This window comes from Mesoplodon mirus (genome assembly GCF_964341445.2).
Source record: "Mesoplodon mirus genome assembly, chromosome: 19".
NCBI lineage: Eukaryota > Metazoa > Chordata > Mammalia > Artiodactyla > Ziphiidae > Mesoplodon > Mesoplodon mirus.
In genome coordinates this window covers 56205864-56213808 of record NC_138995.1, presented here as the reverse complement: position 1 = coordinate 56213808, position 7945 = coordinate 56205864, and positions in this window count along the sequence as shown.

Sequence of the window (7945 nt, the reverse complement as noted above, 5' to 3'; positions counted from 1 at the left end):
CCATACCTTCTCTGACCTTCTGCAAGTCAGCATGTTTCTCTGGGACCAGCATTCTCCACACCATGGAAGGATGGCACCCAGCAGCTTGAGCCCCAAGTCCAAAAATCCCAGGGAAGGGCTATGATTGGCCCATCTACAGATCTATCAACGTGGCCTGTTGTTTGCCCTGCTGTGATCGGTTCCACTTGGGTGAAGGCCAACCCTGGACCAATGATTGTGGCCAGGAAGATGGAATCATGTAAAAACACGGAAGCCTCCACTTGAACCACGAGGTTGAAACAGGGCAAGGAAAGTTTTCAGAGAAGTGGGCTGATGACACTATCGATGTCTAGGAGATGGGGTATGAGGATTCTGGGTAGCAAGAGGCAGAAACCTAACTTCATCCAGCAGAAACAATAAGAAGCAATTGCCAGGTCATGGAACTGGGTAGTCCAGGAGGGACCTAGCTAGATTCAGGGGGCTCAGATGTGATTGGGTTTTCCTTTTGGGGATTTCTCAGTGTAGTATCTGTAACTTTGAGCAAATTTTTAACTTTAACTTTGTATTGATATATGTTACATGCAGAGAAGTACGCTCATCATAAATGTATAATCACAAACTGATCCCATCCATGCAGCCAGCTCCCAGATGAAGAAGTAGAACATCCCCAGGCCCCAGAAAGCGTCCTTGTGCCCCTTCCTAGTCATTGAGCACCCCCGCCCGGCCCCCGCCAGTAATTGCTGTCCTACTTCTCACACCATAAAACAGTTTTACCCATTTTTGTACTTTAAATCAGAGGTCAGCAGACTGTTTCCGGAAAGGGCCATATAGTAAATATTTTAGATTTTATGAACCACTCAGCCTCTGTCCCAGCTAACTCTGACATTGTTGTGTGAAAGCAGTCACAGACAATGCAGGCATGAATGAGCTTGGCTGTGTTCAAATAAAACTATGGATACTGAAACGTGAGTTTCTCAACATTTTTGCGTGTCATGAAATACTATTGTTCTGATTTTTTTGGAACCACTTAAAAACGTGAAAACCATCTTAGCTCACGAGCCATACAAAGACAGGCGGTAGATAGGGTTTGGTCCACAGTGGTAGTCTGCTCACCTTTGCTTTAAATAGATGGAATCATAGAGTATGAACTCTTGGATCTGGCTTCTCCCCTTGAGCGGGTTTCTTAAGCCTCTCAAGGCCTCAGTTTCCCAATGTATAAAATAGAAGTTAATGATAGCACCTGCCCCATAGGGGTGCTGTGAAAGTGAGTTAAATAGATGCAAAAGCTTAGGACAGTGCCTGGCACATAGCAAGCTCTCTACAAATGTTAGCTGATTATTTTTACACTGTTGAGAACACAGACGCTGTGGCTGCAGGCATTCTGCCAGGCCACATGGTAACAAAGCCAGAGAAAGTCTTTCTCTCATACCACTCAAGCCTCTCCAGGAGTAATCTGATTGGCTCACCTTGGATCATGTGACCAATCTCCATGGCCTAGGGAATGGAGTCATCTGATCGGCCAGGCCTGGGTCACGACGTGCTCATCTTTTTGCTTAGGAAGGGGTTCGTGTACCTGGGCCTGACAGCACCACCTAAACCTCGCAGAATGGGTGGGGGAGTTCTCCCAAAGGAAGGGGGATGGGAAAACACTCAGCAGGAGACGGAAGCTACCAGCAACCTCAGCATATTTATGTCAAGGTGGGTGACACCCTGAGGGCAAGGTCACTAATGTTTCTGGGAGTTTGAAGACCCCTATTCCCAGTATCTATTGCTTCAGAACAAAGCATTCCAAAATGTAATGGCTTAAAACAACAACCATTTTGTTATCACTCATATTTTGGTGTTAGCCATTCACCCATGATGGAAGTTTGGGTTGTGTTCATCGTTTGCTGTTGCACATAAGGCTGTGATAAACATTTATATACAAGTTTCTATTTGGACATATGTTTTCGTTTCTCTTGGGTATATACCTAGGAGTAGAATTGCTGAGCCATATGGTAATTTTGTATTTAACTTTTTGAGGAACATGTGTGTGTGTGGTTTTAATTAAACAGTTTTGAAATAATTATAGACTCGGGAAGTTGCCAACATAGTACAGAGAGGTCCTCTATACCCTTCATCCAGTTTCCCCCAATGGTAACATTCTGTATAACTATAGCACAATACCAAACTTGGAAACTGACACTGGTGAATCTACAGACCTTATTCAGATTTCACATTATTACATGCCCTCCTGTTTATGTGCATGCATGTAATGTATGTGTGTGTGTGTCTATGCAGTTTTATGACGTGTGTAGATTTTTTCCAAGGGCGTTCCAGCAAAGGTTAGAAACTCCCTTTTGTTTCCAAAGTATTCCCGAAGTATACCTGCTGTCTGTATATATGTATGTTTGCTCTCTGGTCTTTAGCTAGTTAACAAACCCTAATAAGCTCAATGAGTTCTGCCATCTGGGCTGATCGTACCTCAGGTATGGGACTGTATTCTAAAGGAGACCTTAAATTAATGATAGGATACCTCCATTTTCAGTTTTGAAGTATTAGAGAAAACGCCAGAGAAACAGAACCAGTGGGATGTATATATTGTAAGGAATTGGCTCATTCAATTATGGAAACTTGACACGTCCTAAGATCTGCTGGGTGAGTCGGCAAGCTGGAGATCCAGGAGAGGCAAAGGTGCAGTTCTAGTCTGAAGGCCAGCAGACTCGAGATACAGAAAGAACCAATGTTTCAGTTTGAATCTAGAAGGTAGGAAAAAGCCAGTGTTCCCGTTCAAAGGCAGTGGAGCGGAAGATAATTTCTCTTACTCGGGGGGAAAGATCAGCCTTTTTTGTTCCATGCAGGCCTTCAACTGATTGGGTGAGGCCCACCCACATTGGGGAGGGCAATCTGCTTTACTCAGTTTCCCGATTTAAATGTTCAGCTCATCCAGAGCACCCAGAATGTTTGATCAAATATCTGGGCACTTCATGGCCCAGTCAAGTTGGTGCATAAAATTAATCATTATAGGAATGATCATCAATTAAAACATAATAGGTCTTCCCTGGTGACGCAGTGGTTGAGAGTCCACCTGCTGATGCAGGGGACACGGGTTCGTGCCCAGGTCCGGGAAGATCCCACATGCCGCTGAGCGGCTGGGCCCGTGAGCCATGGCCGCTGAGCCTGCGCGTCCGGAGCCTGTGCTCCGCAACGGGAGAGGCCACAACAGTGAGAAGCCTGCGTACCGCAAAAAAAAAAAACCCAAAACCATAATAGGTCAGGGTTCTCAGTGGGAGTCTCTAATAAACCTGCAAGAGGTACAGAAAGTTCCCCAATCGAGGTAAGACAATTGAGGTTTCCTTTCTTCTGTTGGGGCTAGAGAAGTGGCAGGATTCAGAGTGCTGCAGCAGTGAATAGAAGTAGGAGAGAGAGAGGGTAACAACTTCAGAAGAGGTTGACCGGCTGGCTGAAATCATTGTGTGCTCTTTGTAGTGATGTGCTGGATGAGGAATCATAAAGTCAAGTGGGGTGCCTAGAACTAGCCCAGCAGAAGCATCAAGTTTTGCAGCCCCAACTATTGCCTTAGGACAAGGAGGAGAAGTCTGCTCTTGTTAATGACTCTTTACTGCCTGGTATGATAACATTTCAGTATTTTAACAACTGATACAGCCCTATCAGTGTGAACCAGCTGAATAACAACTGTGACTGTCCAGGAGTAGGGATTGAATTGTTCTGATTCCTTCATCTTTGGTAGGCAAGATAATTTATGGTGATGCTATCTAATTACCTCTCTCTCTCTCTCTCTCTTCTCTCTTCTCTCTCTCTCTCTTTCTTTTATGTTTGAAGCACTGACATTTCCCCCCACTATTCTCGAGTTTCAGTAGTTCTTACACTTGAAGGAGCAGTAGTAGAATCATCTGTAGGGTTTGTTATAATGAAAATGCACCTCCTCCCAATTCCCCATCCAGGGTTTCTAATTCCATCAGTCTGGGTGGGGCCCAAGAATCTGCATTTCCAAAGAGTTCCCAGGTGCTCCAAGGACCACACTTTGAGAACCACTGCGCTAATAGAACTATAATAAGGTAACAAATCTATAGGATTTCTCTAGACAGAGCAATACATAAGAATTTTGTAGAACATTACACACTTGTGTTTCTTTTCCTTGTCTGAACTGTACAGATGTTCTCTTGGGATGGAAGAGGTCCATCCCAAGAGCCTTGCAGTTTCAGAGCGACAGTTTATCAAGGCCATCAATTCCTAAGGGAAGAAAAAATTACTGCAGGAGAAACCTGCAAATCCCTCTTTGACCAGCAAGGAGGACTGTCCATGTGCTTCCAGGAACAGCTACCTAAGCTATAACTCTCCAAATGTCAATATCCTTCAGAAGTGACAGCCCCCAGAGCCAAACATGAAATTCTAGGAAGGGGAGGATGTTCAATCATATCAAAGTGTTTCATCCCCTCCACATTTCTGGCCAAAGATCTCTATTAATATGACCAGAAGTCAATCATTCACTAATCAATTGCCCACGAGGATGAGGATTTTGGCTTTTAAGACTGTATTCTCAGGGCCTAGCTCAGTGTCTGGAATGCAGTAAATGCTCAACAAACACAAATGTTGATCAATCAATGAATGGATTCATTCAATATATGTAAGAAACATTTTACTCTAGGCCAGAGCCTGAGCTGGGCAGTGCTGGGCTGAGTGGTGAATGAGACAGCCCCAGCCCTGCCCTCCAGGGGCTCAGTCCAGTGGGGAAGGCAGACCCATCTTAGACAATGATGACCATGAGTGGGCAAAGGAAGGCCAAGTGGGTATCCGGGAGGGCTTCCTGGAGGGGACAACAGACCTGCCTATTGAAGGATGAGTAAGGAATGAACCAGGTAAAGTGAGGGGAGTGTTCCAAGTGGCAGTTCTGACAGCTCCCTCCTTCCTCCTATTCCCCCAACAAACTGTGACAAGGCCCCTTCTAGGCTCCAGCAGCCCCCTGGACCCTGTTCCAGCCTTGACCACTCTGAGGTATGACTGTCAGGGACAGATCTGTCTCCCCCTCACTGACTGCCAGCCCTGGGAGAGAAGGGCCAGGGCTGTTGTGGTCACTGCTGTGTCCCCAACACTGCCTAGCCCAGGGCCAGGTACAGAAGCAAGGGCTCAGGGAGTGTTTACTGAATGAATATGAGAGTGGTGTGTGTGGGTATGTGTGTGTGAAACAGTTGAAAGTGTGTTATATGAAGAGGATCAAAGTTCAAACTCCTCAACCCTAATTTCCCATCCCCAGGAAGTGGCATAACAGCAGTTAAAGACTAGAGCTCCACTGCTGGGAGTCCAGCATTTCCACTTACCCATCTAGGCCCCATCTGTAAAATGGTGCCTCTGCATATGGTTGTTTTGAGGATTAAATGAGTTATTCACATAAAGTGCTTAGAATGGTACTTGGAATGTAGTAAGTGGTCATTAAACGTTAGCTGTCCTTATTTTTCAATCATTTCTGATCCTTCCTTTTTTTTAAATTTATTTTTGGCTGTGTTGGGTCTTCGTTGCTGCACATGGGCTTTCTCTAGTTGCAGCGATCAGGGGCTACTCTTCGTTGCAGTGCACGGGCTTCTCACTGCAGTGGCTTCTCTTGTTGCAGAGCACAGGCTCTAGGCATGTGGGCTTCAGTAGTTGTGGCACGCGGCTCAGTAGTTGTAGCTCATGGGCTCTAGAGCACCGGGTCAGTAGTTGTGGTGCACGGGCTTAGTTGCTCCACGGCTTGTGGGATCTTCCTTGTGACATTTCATGCCTCTGAGCCTCTGCACGTGCTGTTCCCTCCCACTGGTACACCCTTTCAGAACTTGTCCACCCAGGAAACTCCTATTCAGCCAGCACAGTCCAGCAATCATATCACCCCTCCAGACCTCCAGGTTTCAGATCTATGGGATCAAAATCTCCTTTCCTGGGCTTCCCTGGTGGCGCAGTGGTTGAGAGTCCGCCTGACGATGCAGGGGACACGGGTTCGTGCCCCGGTCCGGGAAGATCCCACATGCCGCGGAGCGGCTGGGCCCGTGAGCCATGGCCGCTGAGCCTGCGCGTCCGGAGCCTGTGCTCCGCAACGGGAGAGGCCACAACAGTGAGAGGCCCGCGTACCGCAAAAAAAAAAAAAAGTCTCCTTTCCTGTCCTCCAGCTTTGCCCTTTCCCTAATGTCCAAGTTCTGGGGAAGGAAGTGGCCCAGCGCTAAGCATCCCTTTCATTGGGTCTCTTGGTGCTCTGTCACCCCCTTGTGCCCAGCCTCAGACCTGCATGGAAAAATGTGCCTAGAAAGTTCTGGGAGGATAGTGCTGGTGATTCTCCACCGTGTACCCCAGGGTCACTCTCAGCCTTTCTCCTCCTGCTCTGGGCCCTGGGAGACTGCCCTGTGTGGGCTCCATCCATGGGAGTCCTTTGCCCTCTGCCTTCTGGTTGGTTTCTCCCCATTACAGGCACTGACAGGAAATCTGAAGGTAAGTAGTGGGGGAGGGGTTGGAGTATTTATTTTCCGGGCCCCTCCCTGCATCCCTGCAGTTCTGGCAGTGCCTGTGGTCCTCTACCTAGAGCTACAGCTCCTATGGGCTCCGCTCCAAACTTTAGCTTTCTGCCTGAAGGGTGGTAATGGCTTGGTTCTGGCTCCAGCTGGTTCCCTGGCATCGCCCCATATTTTGTGGGTTCTTTCACCCTGCCAACCCCTCTAAACCTTCCCTTTATAAATGTTCTCACTTAAACTCTTTTTTTTTTTTTTGACCGCACTACGCACGTGGCTTCTGGGGATCTTAGTTCCCTGACCAGGGACTGAACCTGGGCCCTCGGCAGTGAAAGCGCTGAGTCCTAACCACTGGACCACCAGGGAACTTCCCCCCACTTAAACTCTTTGAATGGCTACCTGTTTCCTGCCAGGACACTAACTGAATCACATTATAAACTTAGGGTGAGCCCAGGAGAGAAGGGGACCCTCGCCCACCAGTGCACTCCAGAATTTCTCTTTAGGATGAGCTTGGGATGGCCAAGGGGCTGACAGGAGGGCTTGTCTTGAAGCTGATAAGATTTATATTGGGTTATTTGTGGGGAGGGGGCTAAAGCCTTTGTGACACTTCCATTGGAGTGTCTCTGTCTGTCCCCTTGAAGGAGGGTGGAAGGAAAAAACTTTTATTCCTGTGTGTGTTGCAGGTCACTTGGGTCCTTGGATAACTCTCACTTTCTGTTTCCCTCAAGAGCCCTGAGAGGAAGGTGGTAATATGGTTCAGAGAGGTGAAGTCATTTGTCCAAGGCCACATGGTGAATGATTATAATAACTACCTTAAACAAAACAGAAGTGTTTCATTACATTTCTATGAAGTTCTGGAACAGACAACACTAATTTCCAGTAAAAAAAAAAAAAAAGAAAAAGAAAAAGAAAAAAATCAGAAAGGCATGGAGTTGCCTCCGGGGGTGAAGTAGGGTGTGAGTATGCCCTGGAAAGGGGCAAAAAAACAATGTTCTCAGGTGATGGAAATGTTTATGTCTTAATTTGGGTGCTTAGTTACATGGGCGTATCTGTTTATCACCACTCGTTGTACTGCTCTCTTAAGGTCCAAGCATTTTAATTTTTATTTTCAAAATAAATAAAAAAGAATTTGCAAGCCCATTTTTGAGTGCTACATCCCAGGTCGGGCCAAAGTGCTTTGCCCAAGAATGAATTCTCACGACCAATTTATGAAGGATGTGATGATAATAATCAGCAAATATTTTTGAAGCACTTACCATTCGTGTATTTACTCTCTGAAAATAACGTGTATGGGGCTTCCCTGGTGGCGCAGTGGTTGAGAGTACGCCTGCCGATGCAGGGGACACGAGTTCGTGCTCCGGTCCGGGAAGATCCCACATGCCGCGGAGCGGCTGGGCGCGTGAGCCATGGCCGCTGAGCCTGCGCGTCCGGAGCCTGTGATCCGCAATGGGAGAGGTCACAACAGTGAGAGGCCCGCGTACCCCCCCCCCAAA